The 14,671-nt window shown below is 42.8% G+C and overlaps 1 protein-coding gene across 3 annotated transcripts in view; it reads left to right on the forward strand.

Moving 5' to 3' along the window:
- Positions 1 to 14,671, forward strand: part of CCDC82 (coiled-coil domain containing 82) — a 141,926-nt gene that overhangs the window by 15,106 nt on the left and 112,149 nt on the right. The window contains exon 2 of one of the 3 annotated variants that reach the window (XM_069202394.1): positions 5,899 to 6,056. The exons of the other annotated variants lie outside the window; for them this stretch is intronic. The gene's annotated coding sequence lies outside the window, so the exon portion shown is untranslated. The remainder of the gene's footprint in view (positions 1 to 5,898; positions 6,057 to 14,671) is intronic. 3 annotated transcript variants of the gene reach the window in all.

Consider the following 14,671-nt stretch of genomic DNA (forward strand, 5'->3'; position numbering starts at 1 on the left):
TCCTTGACTCCATGCACCGGCTTGTTTCCTCATTTTCACAAGGTTGTGTACCTGGGAGTCCGTGTGACTCCGTGACAGGCGCCATTAACATCGGATTGTTGGGAACTACTCTGTCACGATGCCATAATATCACCAATTCAAAGCATTTGTGTTTCTAAGCTTTAAAAAATCATAACTTTGCTTGTGTATGTTGGATTTTTGTTGTTTTGTTTAGATAAATATCGCTATTGTTCTAACTTTGTGTTGACTCATTTTGTGCTGTTTTCACTGCATTACTGTGTGTGTTGGTACAAATACTTTACACATTATCTCTGGTTTAAGCTTTTCTTCTTGTGCCAAGTTACCAAGGAGGTGAGCGGGGGTTAACCGGGTGTGTTTCTCCTTTGCCATAAATAGAGTGAGGGTCCTTGCTTGGACAGGGAGCAACCTGACTGCCAACCAAAGACCCCATTTCTAACAGGGGAGCTTCAATTATCACAAGAGGGGACCCAGGCTCTGCCCAAAAGAAGCACTATGCTGAAAACAGGGCTTTGTGTTAAGCTGAAAAAATTGGTAGCAGTAAACAGCTCTGTAATGTGCCATCACTAACATGTTTTGTCATTTATATCCACACGAGGAGTATGTGTCAAAAAGGAAGAGATTCCAAGTACTCTTCAAAACCCCCACAATCCACCCCAAATAATCACACTGTGGATACTTTTACATGTTAGTGAGGCCTGCCTGACCAGAATAGTAGCTTTTATAGACAGGGACAGAACTTAACGGCAATCTTGAAAAAAGTGTAGCCATATTTAAACATTGCTAATTTAGTAGAAAAATTGTAAAGAAATTAGGGAGCGGGCCCAATGCTTTTTTTCCACTAGGGGTGTAGCATTAAAACATTTGAAGACAACTGCTTTAAGGAGGTGGGATAGTAGTATTTTCACATTTCACAGGAATGTCCTCAAGCGCATACAATTTCCAGACATTGTCGTTCTTTGTCAAAACGTAACAGACACCTAGAGCACACCCCCTTGAGCGTTAGTAGGCATGTAGACACATATCCAGCAGAAGGAGAGATGGGAAGATTAAGGCTGTCATTATTACCTAAAGTAGTGCAAATAGGTGTTATCACTGTAAGAGGATTGTCAGTCTGGATTGGGGGTGGCAGGCAGGTGCTGCTGCCCTTTGGGCACCTGCAACCCATCCTCTCTAAGAAGACTCTAATAAGATTCATACAGTGAGATAAATCACAGGCTTGCAACAAAGAAGGCTGGCCAGACACAATTAGTAGCTGGGAGACGTCCAACTGCTTAGGCAGTATCTGTGGAAAGGAGAAAGGCTGCATCCTTGCAAGAGCAAGATGGAGATAAGTTGGCAACAGAAACTCCTTTATGATCTGATGAGGTATGGTTGTTTGCAGGAGCAAGATGCTTAGGAGAGGCTTGATTCACTGGCGCAGAAGTAACAGCAGAGTTCAGTGGGCTCATTTGTTCTCTTGCAATTCCTGGCACGCACACAGACTGGTATTCTGCAGCGCTTTTCTGCAGTGTTTGTGGTAAGCAGAGCTTGGAAAGTACCACAGCAGCAGGGCATGTGTACCCAATCCCCTGGTTGCAGATTGTGACAGACTACAGTGAGAGAGATAGGTGGGGCGGCATGTACCGAAGAATGGAAGCGCGCTATATCTGGGGAGGAGGACTTTGCACCAACCACTCTCCTGTTGCTGTTCATCCACACTCCCTCAGGATCTCTTGTACAGTTCTGTTTTTGTCCAAGCCTGTTTCGCTGCCTAAGAGACACATTATTGCAATTCAGAGAAATGTTTTAGAGCTGGCATAAGAGACTCAAGAGTTTGAGACACACAAAATTACTTCAGAACTTGGAGACAAAGTAATCTTTTTGGTAGATGAATGTATTTCTTCTATGCACTTCATATTCAGATGACTGATGTGAATTGCAATCTATGATTGCAAATTTAGATGGTACCATAAGTAATCCTTTTACATAGGTACCATTTTTAGTTGGGGTTCCCACTGATATGGCAAGTTCCTGTTCACTCCAGAGAAGCCCAAAATCATGGGCTACTACAAAGTCATATTTTGAGTTGAATAATAAAGTAACAATATTTCAGGCAGCAGTAACATAAGCACAGGTTAGAGCAACCAATTCAGCAAATTGAGTGGAGCGCAGCCTTTCAACAACTACATACAGTAGTTAACTGGCTTCTAATAGCAAACAGCCATTTGTTTCTGAGGCATAATCCATCAATATAATACACAAAATCCCAATGACAAGCATGAGAGGGACAGATATTGAGTTTTGGTCAGATCTGCAATTATGGCAATACCGTCCTGCAACTCACCATCCTGAGCAGAGAGCAGTAAAGCGACAGGGTGTAGGACCAGACATGTGACTAGTGTACTGTGAGAAGTAGATAACAATACAATTTGGTATTGTTATAGTCTTGCAATGCACCTATGTTTGGGTTTACCGGTAAGCAAGAGGGTAGCTAGAGCATGGAGTACAGAACAGCCATTATGAATGTAGTTCCAAGGACATTGTTTTCAGAGGCTTCTAGATGAGGTGTAGCAGCCGCCACAGCTCGTAAACAAAGCAGAAATCCTGCCACAGCTGCATGGAGAGTGAAGGATTAATATGCAACATGTTTCCTGTGTTCTCTGTGATCTCTGACCAACACCGATGACACAAACCTATCATTGTCATGGCAGAACAGAGTGAAAGGCTTATTATAATCAGGTAGCACTAATGCAGGAATGGGCCATAATTCTTTCAAATACACTGGACCCACGTCTGGGCATACCCTTCTCACTTGAGGCGACAGATGCAAAAATAACAGATGATGGATGGAATGCTGAACGATGCAAACATTCGCCCATGGTCACAAAGATCTGGATTTAATCCATCGTTTTTTTGCTCATCACTCCACCCCAGTTTGGACCCAGCCATATGCAAAACAGTTTTGACCCTGTTCCTCATGGGAATAGTCCAGCCTGAACTGCCAAGCCAGGTCCTCCCTAGACAGGAAACAAACATCCTAGGGCCAGTTTCAGGTTATCACCCTTCACCAGCTAGGCTAGCTTGAATCCAGTGGCGCAGTGAGCACGGGACCCACGTCTGGGCATACCTTTCCCACTTGGTGCAACAAATGCAAAAAAACAGATGATGGGCGGAATGAAGAACAATGCAAACATTCACCCCCAGTCACAAAGATCTGGGTTTAATCCATTGTTTTTTTGCTAACCACACCACCCCAGTTTGGACCCAGCCATATGCAAATCAGTCTTGACCCTGTTCGTTATGGGAACAGTCCAGCCCAAACTGCCAAGCCAGGTCCTCCCTGGACCGGAAACAAGCATCCATGGGGCCCATGTCCGGGCATACCCGTCTCACTTTGGCGACAAATGCAAAAAGAACAGATGATGGACGGAATGTTGAACAATGCAAACATTCACCCCCAGTCACAAAGATCTGGGTTTAATCCATTGTTTTTTTGCTCACCACACCACCCCAGTTTGGACCCAGCCATATGCAAATCAGTCTTGACCCTGTTCCTCATGGGAACAGTCCAGCCCGAACTGCCAAGCCAGGACCTCCCTGGACCGGAAACAACCATCCTAGGACCGGTTTGAACATTTAGGAGGACTGGCCATTGGTGAGGGTCTACTTTACTTTTGTGTTGTTCTAATTTTTTGCAGGTTATTTAACCTTTGTACGTTAGAAATACCTTCCTCTGAAAGTACCTGCCACACTGATGGGTACATAACATTGACAAGGGTACACTGATGGGTACATAACATTGACAAGAGTCCCTTTAGCCAGGGCTCCTTCCTGCTTTGACCCCGTTACTCTGACTACTTCCTTATTCACCACAGGAAAGCCATTAAGGTGGTTGACTGCCCTGTGCCACAGTTCATACCTTAGAGTGGGTGGTGTCAAAGGGTGAGGGCAGGACTAGCTAGCTTTTCCATCCCTTCACGTGCAGGGAGGTAGGAAAGTAGATCTTGCACACTTGACTATTGACCCTTTGCTTTCAAAATTCTCCTGTCACAGCCTTTCAAGGCTCACAGAGGTTCCAGTGTGGTTGGGTCAATGTTCCTGTATTGCTCACACATTCATTGTCTATGCTCTGTGGTGGTCTAGAAACACCTTTGTCCTTCTTCCCCTTCTTGCACTTCTCATTGAGCCTTCTTTTCTGCACTGTGGATTTTACTCTCACGTCTAACTTCCTAATCCCAGTACCCCCTCCCCTCCAAACACACCTAAAACTGGCTTATCCTGTCAACACCTGTCAACAAGCCACCTTCCATGTTCTCTTTCAAGCTATCCTAGTCTGTTAACACAAATAAGACTCTGCAGATCATACATTTTAAAGTGTGCAAGTGTTGATGAGTAGAATGCTGGGCTGCTCTCCACTGAATCCCCCCTCTGAGACTTCACTGGCATGCCTTGTTATTTAGGGTCCTCATGTTGAGCCTGGTCCAGCATCTTGTCTGCAACTCTGGCCATTTGTGTAGCACCTGCACTTCCCGGTTTTTATTACACAAAAAAAATGTAAATCACAGAGCTAGGTGACAAGGCAATCCATGTTCATCCCATGAAGATAAAACCTAAATTATAGCACACACTGGTCCCTAGTATTAATCTGTACATGTCAAAGTATCCAGTGACAATTAAACAGATCAAAAAATAAATGAACAAAAATGTTTTGTTTTTTTAAAACATGTAGCTATGCAGTGAATGTGGGTGCATAAAAACGTGCTCGTTCTCTTTGTGAAGTGATACACTCAGACAGTGTTTCTAAAATTATAAAACAAAGTATCTGCAATCTGTTAATACAAGGCCTAGGATTTTTATGAAATTTACTGTGCACATAATTCACCCCATGAGATGTTTGAGTGGCGATATTGCCATTTCTAGAGTAAACCAGTATGCTCACTGTTAGGAACGGTGTATAAAGAGGAATGTGTTACTTTACTAATTGTTATGGAACCATGTTTGAAGGCACGTTATAACTTAATGGTGGATAAAAATGCTGTGTTTAAGACTATGACATTTTTTAACAGAAAGGAACATGAAGTTAGCAGTGCAGTACATATAAATATGTGATTGTGGGAGAAAAATGTAGAAATCTTCAGAGAATGTTGAGATGTATCATTGTTATCAATATCTGATCAGCATATAGTTATATAGTTTTTGTTTATTTAATCTTCTGTAAGAAGAAAATAGAAAACACAAGCTCTGAAAAACAGAATTACCATGTTACACAATATATGGAGGAGTAAAACAAAAAATGTTTACTTTGGAAGAAAAATGGAATACAATTAATTGCACCACTGACATAGTTCGTACTACCTACTGCGACATTTATACCCTTGGAGAAGCTTGATCTCAGTAGTTCTACTCTACTTGTTTTTATGACAAAATGATCTATTTACTTAAGCAGCAAAAAAGTGCTTTATTCATATGAAAAGGGTTGTTTTCTGCTAGAGAATTGTTTTTTTAAATACAATTTTTGAAGTTACTACTGATTTCTTTCTTTAATAGCTTTTAAAGATTTGAAAATTAAATGCTCTAATTTTTATGGTACCTTGGTCAAGCAGTTAGGCTAATCTTGGAGAAGTGCAAAGCATTTATTGTGCTCACAGTATCAATAAAGCAAGACACACACTCAAAAGAATAACTCAAGACCAATTAACAAAAATACTTCAGATTTCTTAAAAATATTTAAGATAAAGATCATCAAAATTGGATAAGTACTTTTTAAGTTAGGAATTTTTAAAATTTAGAAAATGTCTCAGTTCTGAGTTTAATTACGCACCATAGGAATCAATGGAGAAATACTTTAAAATTGCATATAAAATCAGGCAATGCTTTTACCAATGTCTCCTTTTCCAGATAGGTCGAGGTAGTCGGTGGGCCCTTTGCACCAGCTGGAAAAGTTCGGGCGGCTCCTTGTTTAGGCGAGAGCAGTTGCAGAAAGTCATTGGAGCTGATGGAAGACCACTGAGGGAGAACTGCACCCTTGGAAAAGAACTGCACATGTGGACTTCAAGGTGAGTCCAGTGGGTACCCTTGGAGTGTCAGGATCATAAGGGGTGAGGAACCGTTCGGGCACAGCTGGATCTTTGTTGCAGGGTGGCCAGGTGCAGAGCGAATCGGTGAGCTAGGAGCTGTGTGCAAAGGTGCCCTTGGAAGTAGGAGGTAGGTTGCTTTGCAGGTTGCTTACAGGTCAGCAGGGGTACTTTGGTGGGAGGTTCTATTTTTTACTGAAGTCTCTCAACTGGGGCATCCTCCTGGTCCTTTTTCAGTCCAGACTGGACTGTCCTTCTGGGTGTTCAACGTGGAGTGACAAGTACCTGGGGCTATTGCATGGTTGGGCCACTGGAGGTCGCAATGCCACCAATTGTGGCACACTGTTAGGTTTCACCCTCATGGTCCTTCATGTGAAATTTGGTCTGGTTGTGGCGTCCAGTTCCTTAGTCAGCAGCCGGTCAGTGAACTGGACTTCACTGATATTTGGCGATTTTTAGAAGAGTGGAGGTCCTTGAGGGTTTGTAGAGTCCGTCTGATGTCCGTGCAACCCCCTCAGTGGCGATTGTCGAGCCCTGGGTGCAGCAGGCAGGGTTTGGCGCCTTCTTCTTGGTGCAGCAGGACTTCAGTTTTCGAGCCCTTTTTCTTGCTGTTCTTCTTATGTCCTTGGAATCTGAATCTCTGATCTATAGGGGCCTACTAAATACTGTATTTATGGGGCTTATTAGGGGAGTACCTAGTAAGGACCAATGTGTCATCTACCTTAGGGTGGCTACACCCACTACGTGACCACTTCCTGTGGGCAGAGGTCACTTCCCTACTCTTGATTCACCATTTTCCTTCCATGCAAGATGGACGAAATTGAAAAGGAGGGGTCACCTTGCATGCAATACCTTAGGGGTGGTGCAAGCTGGGGCTGTCCTTTGTGTAGCTGACATCTACTGCTAGCAGCAGGCTTGGGGGTCGAGTTTCAAAGGCAGTAATTCCTTTGAAGCTCGCTAGAAGAGCAGTGCACATTCCTGAGGACACTTCGACCCAGGAAGGGCTTGGTTCTGGGACCCAGAGAGCAGGAGCTCTCACCCCTTGGTTCCAGAATCTTGTCTGGTGGTGGCAGGCTAGTTGTGACCAGCCAGCAAACATGCCAGGGTAGTTAGCTTTTGCAGGAGGCACCTCTAAGGTGACCCATGGGTACATTTTGTAATAAATCATTCTGAGTTGTTTGTTCACAAACAACTCAGGCTTCAGAGTAGACAGCAAGCAGCTGTTAAACTCACACTGGCGAGTGTGCACCACTTGCGTGTAAATTGGCTGCTCTGTTCACTTACTATGTCCCAGGTTTGGCAAGGACACAGTAGGGGCATATTGCTCTTGCATCTAGGCCCACACATACAGTATAGTGTGCCCTGCCTTGGGGCGGAAGACCTGGCAGAGTGGTGACTTAACTATATTGCATGCAGTGTATAGTGGACTGGGCACACAGGCTGTGTGCCATGTTGAGTTAGCATTTTAGGATTGGACCAGGACACTCAGCCTGCAATGGCAGTGCTGGGTGCATCTGGACACATGGCCCTATAGGGTGGCACAGTCTGTGCTGCTGCCCTCAGGGGCCTACCCTTAGTACCACATGCCCTGGGTACCTAAGTACCATTTACTAGGGACTTATCGTGGCAGCTAAAGGTGTTGCCAATTGTGGCAATGCATCATAACAGTTTTGGGAAAGAGATCTAACCCAGAGAACCTGTTTAGCAGGGGCCCTGGGCACTAACAACTTTGAGACCATATCAAATACCAGGCAAAAAGTGAGGGCTAACCATGAAAAAATAGTCATTTTCTCACATAGAGAGATTAGTGCTTCTTCCTACTGTAGAATTAAGATTTGTGTACAAGAGGCAGATTTTGGTACAGAAGCAAATGCATTCTCATAGTATACTACACTCTGCTGTCTCCTGGTGAAGAGGGCTGTTATTCAGCTAGTCTTACTATATATGCTTGTCACTCTGGAGAAAAGTTTCAGCACAGAGCTCTGACTTTGTGTACACCATGCTACACATATCTGTCCCCATAAGGAGATTTCTGAGAGAAAGGTGAGTGTGTTCTTACATTCAAATGTGCACACTAGGTGTGCATGACGCAGTTGTCAACAGAGATGATACTTCATTTTACACTCTACTAATGATATTCATTATCATGAAGAGAGATATGAGCAGAGACAGCAGTCTCTACCCAGGGGTGTGGAATTCCTACGCCCAGGAATTATTGTTTGGGGTCAAGGACAACAAGCTTTAATGTTTATTCAAGTAGGCCCAACCCACTGCAGCACAAACCCTTTGGCCGCCAGTTTACAGTACCACATTATGGATTAGGGATGAGCATTGTCTGCAGTTTAGGTAATATTTATGTATTTATGTTAATGCTGTTTGAACTTGTATTTATGGTTTATTAACACAAAGCTTTTATTATTAGGCTGCGCGCACTAAGGAAAGGTAAGCTCGGACTGCACTATTGACAATACTTCCAGAATAAAAATGTGTACACGCATATGCAAAGTTTACCACTATGAGGCCTCATATAATGCTCCCAGAATGCTCTTTAAAAGATGCAAATATTTGTAGAGGCTTGAAAGCGAGATTGATGATTCTTTGCTTTCAAAATAAAATGTTCACAAAAAATGCAACTAGAAAAAAACATTTTCCAAAACAAACTCCTTTGAAATTTTAAATACCACTTCTAGAGAAATGTGTTAATGGAAAACATATTTATAATGGAGAATCAGTGTAACCAGTTTCAACAAGATTATGGGAAACATGAAAATGAATAAGCATTGGTAAAGCCAATAGGTATGTTTTTGGTGGTCATACATTTGGTTTTGTCAACGCGTGTCTTGTTTTGACATGGTTTATGTAAAACTTTATTGTTGTGGGAACTGTTGAGCCCTCACCATTATAAAAAATATTAGGCAAATATTTTTTGGTCTTAAAAAGCACACAATGCCACAGTAGTCCTTGGCACTGAACAAAACTACTTTGTGTGCTGATAAGCTCCTTGTGAAATAGCAGAATGCTGCCACTCACAGTGAAGCTAACCAATAGAGAGACAGAGAGAAACAGAGTTTAATAAAAACAAAAGGTCTTGGTTAACGCCAGAACTAATTAGGGCCCCAATTCTTAAAGAAAATCACAGCATTGCTCGTATGGTATATGTCCTTGCATTATTGCATATTAATGGCTTTCATGAAGTCACAAGAATTAACAGAAGTAGGCCAGGGAATGGTACTCCAAGAAAATATTTGTGAACTGCATTTTAGCACTAGCAAACATTCATGTGTAGATTTGCTTCACTTTCCCTTCAACCACGTTTTCCCCCAACCCTGGAAGAAGTTTACTTCTGCCCATTTCAGGAGTAAGTTTTCCATCTTTCTCGGTATGGGAAAAGACTAGAGAAGAACTGGTGAAAACCCCTAAAACATGCTAGTAGGTTTGCACTGACTCAAATGGGCATTCTAACCCTGGAATTATTACTTCCCACTACCACTTCAGCCCCTGTATGTAGATCTGCAGAAGGATTGCAAAATAAGGGGCATATTTATGAAAGTGTTGCGTCACCTTTGCGCCACGCAACGGGGCGCAAGAGTGGCACAACTCTCAAGTTACTTTTATCACGCCATGCAAGGTCACCTTGTGTGGCCTTGCATGGCTTACTAAATCTATAATTATGCAATGCAGATCGCTGCATTGTGTTAGTCTGTCCTGAGAAGGTGTTTTATGAGTGGAGCGTGGGTGTTCCATGAATTTTGGTGCATTCTCAGATTTGCCATTACTGTTAGACCTGGGAATGCGTCCAAATCTTACGCCTACTCAGATAATTTTAAATCCAGCGCATTCCTGCCTTTTCTCTCGTGCAGCTCAGCAGAGTGACTTGCCGTGCTGCGCTGCATGTTTTCTTAATAAATATGCCCCTAAGGTAATTTCAAACCCTACTATATTATGAGCCCTGGCATAATTGGAGAGGCTGTTATCAGAGCTCTTATATAATAAGATTGCTGCTGTTATTTGTTGCTGCACTACATGGCACCAAAGGAACAAGTGGCATTTTTTGCAGGACAATCAGATTTGTAAAGCAACCTGTCCCATGTTTTTATATCATAGTCTTTATAGTTGTTATTCAAGATATACGTATGAGTATAAAGGTAATTTCAACTTCATACTTTACCTGTGCTTCTTTCATAGTGGAGGAGATGTGACCACGAAGGTAAGCTACTTTTTACACACTAATTTGCACAGACATTATCCAAGAGACACATCAAAGGAGAGAAGCCAGTCTCTGCACACTATACTATGCAGAGTTATCATGCAAGCGATGTGTCTCAGGAAACAGGGCAGTTTCTCTACATAGCCTACTATGCATACCTGTCAGCATGAGTAACGGTATGAGTAGAGAGATTTATTTCTCTCAACCCCTATTAAAGACATCTCTTACCCAACTAAGATGTGTTAGCAGAGAGATAACTTCCTTACCAGAGAGCACTAAATATTGCTGTTGTTCTAAGGAGCGATATGAGGTCAGATGCCACTGGTTCACTATACTGTAGTTTATCTCCAAGTTGTCCTGGATATAGTTGTTAGTGCAAAAGACAAAGTTTCCCTCATACTACTGTATATAAATGTAATGGTGGGGAGAGCTAGTGGACAGGAAAATCCATTCCCACACCCTAATGAATATGGTTATTTCTCTGTGGAGAGGTGTCAGTTAGAAGGCTAATACATTTTATACTTAGTATGGAATAGTGTGGTTTTACACTCTGAGGTGAGTACCATGTCCACCCTACTATGCATACTACTGAGAGGCAATGTCTCTTCACACCCTACTCTACACACTAGTTATCTTCATGCAGAAGCTCAGTGGAGAGGCCACTCTCTCCCCATAGTCTGGTAGTGGGGATTGTAAGGGATAACTAATATAATGTAATGTTTTCCCCGGACATGTTTTTTTTACAATTTCCCAAGAGTCTCAAATGGTGCCAAAGACATAGGCATGTGGAAAAATGCTTTTTTTTTTAATAGAAACTAGGTCCAACCGCCAGTATGTAATTAATATTTATAATGTATAAATATACGTATATGTAGTGTGTTAGACCTGACAGCCTTAGGGTGGTCTTCCCCCCAACTTTTTGCCTGCCTCCCTCCATTTTCTGACATTGTTTTTGCTGGCTTTAGGACGTTATTTACTACTGCTAACCAGTGCTACAGTGATTGTGCTCTCTCCGCTAAAACATGGTAACATTGGCTTATACCCAATCGACATTTTTTATTTACTTATAAGTCCCTAGTAAAGTGCACTATATGTGCCCAGGACCTGTAAATTAAATGCTACTAGATGGCCTGCAACAGTGATTGTGCCACCCACTTTAGTAGCCCCTTAACCATGTCTCAGACCTGGCAAGATAAACCTCTTGCCAGGCCTAAACCTTCCTTTTTTATATACATATGTGTTACCTCAAGGTAGGCCCTATGGGACCCGCTGGGCAAGGTGCAATGTATTTAGACAGGACATGTACTTTTAAGTTTTACAGTGAAAAAAAAAAAATTTGTTTTTCACTACTGCACGGCCTTTCTCCCCCATAGGATAAAATTGGGATTACCTTATTACATTTTATAAGTATAATTCCCAATCTGGAAGATATACGTTTGCCAAATTTGGTGTGTCTAAACTCACAATATAAAATCACAACTTATGGTGGAGTCAGATTTTATATTGCAAATCTGAAAATACCACTTTTAGAAAGTTGGCATTTTACACAACTGTAGTAGGGTGACAGCTGGGCTTGTGCATTCCCTCCAGACAACCACACACAAAGGGAGCTTAGGTGTGACTGATAGACCATCAGCATCCTGATGGGCCATCCTGAGCAGGATTGGTGCAAGGGACTGACAGTTACACTGTAAAAGGGCAGTGTCGTGCCAGACAGAAAGAGCTGCATACTCTCATATAGTGAATCTTGAGCCAGGGCAGGAAGGGAGGACCTCTGTGCCCTTCAAAGACCTTTCTTTGAAGTCTCCCCCACTTTAAAGGCACAACTGGGTATAAGTACTGGACCTCTGACACCACCAACTCAGTACACCTTTGGACCTGTGGATACCCTGCCAGGAAGAGTGACTGCTGTGCTGCTACAAGGACTGCCACTCTGCTGAGCTGTTACCCTACTGAACTCCTGCTTTGCTGAACAGACCTGCTGCCCTCGTGCCTGGGAGTGAAAAGGACTCGACCTGCATCTCTCCATCCCAGAACCAAATTGACTCTGACGGCATGCTGGCTTGCTTCCTGTTTTGAAGTCTCAGGGACATCAAAGACTTACCTTCCATCTCCAACCAGCACCAGGACTTTGTTGGCTACAAGTCTTGCTCTGTCAAGTGGTGTCAGTCCCGTCCAGGGCCCTTGCTAGTGAGTATAAAGTGCTGCATCTGCCAGAACCTGCTCATCGACGCAGTAGCGCCAATTGGAATAGACGCATCGCCTATTGCAAGATCAGGATCGACGCATCACTGCTGCTGCAAGGACCAGACCATTGCCCTCGCAACTACCACATCGCCCTGGGAACCACCCCTTTGAAACCAACGCATCTCCGCCACTGCGTGGAGAAGATCGATGCATCTCCCCTCCAGCGTGAATTAACCCGCTGCATTGCATTCTGAACCACTGCACTCGGAACCGGTGCATCACACTCAGAACCGACACATCATCGCAGTTGTGTGGAAATATCTGGTTCAACACCCCAATGCATGGGGATCATGAATGCATCTTATGCTGCAACAAGTTTAAAGTGCTATTGCTTAGCGGGCCCTGGGTAGGTCCTGTAGCTAGCCTGTGCTCCACCACAGGTGGTCTGAACTCAGTGTTACCAGATATCCCAATAGGCACGTCTTACTTCGAAGCGCTACTTGCACATTTATTCTTTAAAAAATCATTTCTCAACTTCTGCTTATTGGATTGTTATCATTTCGGTCTTGTTTTGCTAATAAACAATAAAACCTAGTTTACTAACCTGATGAGGAGTCTTTTTGTGGTGTTTTTACTGTGTTACTGTTTGAAGTGTTGCGTACATACTTTACACATTGCCTCTTAAATTAAGCCTGACTGCTCTGTGCCAAACTACCATAGGGTTAGCATGGGTTAGCTTTTAGTGTGTACCTGACTTACCCTGATTAGGATTGTGGTTTCTGCTTGTACAGGGTGCATGCCTCTGCCAACCAGAAATCCAATTTCTAACAAAAAAAAACAACAACAAAAAAATATATATATATATAACCTAGTGGGGTTCGCCATTAGGTGGTTATAGTTAGGACCTAGTATGTCCAGAAAAAGCGTTTTTTTACTTGCCTATATCTTTGGAGCCGGTTGACAAACCTTCATGAAATTTTCCAAAAAATACGACGCTCACGTCAGCTGCTGTCTGGAAAGTTTTGGGTTGATCCAACAAGAGGGGGCTGAGGAAAAGGGTAAAATCCGTATGAAAATTAACGTGTTTTCTCCATGTTAATTTCCATAGGGATTTTCTACAGGAATAGCGGCCAACCCACTGGATGGATTTACACCAAATGTGGCAGACAGCTAGCTCTTGGTCCAGAAAGTGACCTTTTTGTGATTTGGTGTAAATCCTATTAAATAAAAAACAAATATGTATATATAGGGACGTGGATAATCTTTGGATCTCCTTGGATCCGCCCCGGATTCTACGTAGTCCGAAAGCAGCTGTAGTGCTACTGCAGAAGGACCTAATTGCCGTTTTGTGGGCCAAATTCTCCCCTAGTTATGTGTAGCTGAGCTTTCAACATTGTATATGCCTCCCTAAATTACTGTATAAATATGGCCTTTTAATGTCCCTGCTACTTACTGTTAATCTTAATTGCCCCAAGTCTTAGTATTCTTTGTCCTGGTCCTTAGGTACTGAGGTTTGCCTGATCCCTGAGATCGGATTTACACAGCTTAACACTAAAGAAAAAGAAAGTAAAAACACACCAGTGGTACCTAGGAATTACTTCTCTCCCCGTCTGACCTAAGAATGGACTATAGCCTGCACACATCACAAACTATCAAGCACGCCATAACATCTCAATCCTGTGGGCTAACCTAAAAAAGGGAGGAAGCAAGGGAAACAAGACTTTGACGAGACAGAAAATAACTCTAGGAAATGAAGATTTATCCATAGGTAATCAGGGCATTAACTTATTCTGTGTCTTTCTTGTCCCATTCCTCATATGTTGAAGATGGCTGTAGTGATGTATTTTATAGAATGTAATTACATCAGGAGAATGTTATGACATGGGGTAGTGGAATGTGGAGGTAGGCTTTGACGTGGGGATGGAATGTAAAGAGAGTTTGTTATTGATTCAGTTGTACCAGTTGGGTGTTCGTGTATCTCTGTTATGTGTACTGCAACTTACAAATAAATGCTAACTTGATGAAAACGAAGAGCGAGTATACCTCCTTCACATGGCGACGAGCAGGATCGCGCGTGTCGAAAAGCGGCAATCATGGGATTGAGGATCTCCGGAGTTCCGAAGTGTGGTAACCTGCCAAAAGCAACCTCTTAGTAACCTGCTGTGTCAAAAGCAACTTTTTGGGAGCAAGTGAGAGAAGCTTT

Source organism: Pleurodeles waltl, chromosome 8 (assembly GCF_031143425.1).
Source record: "Pleurodeles waltl isolate 20211129_DDA chromosome 8, aPleWal1.hap1.20221129, whole genome shotgun sequence".
Lineage (NCBI taxonomy): Eukaryota > Metazoa > Chordata > Amphibia > Caudata > Salamandridae > Pleurodeles > Pleurodeles waltl.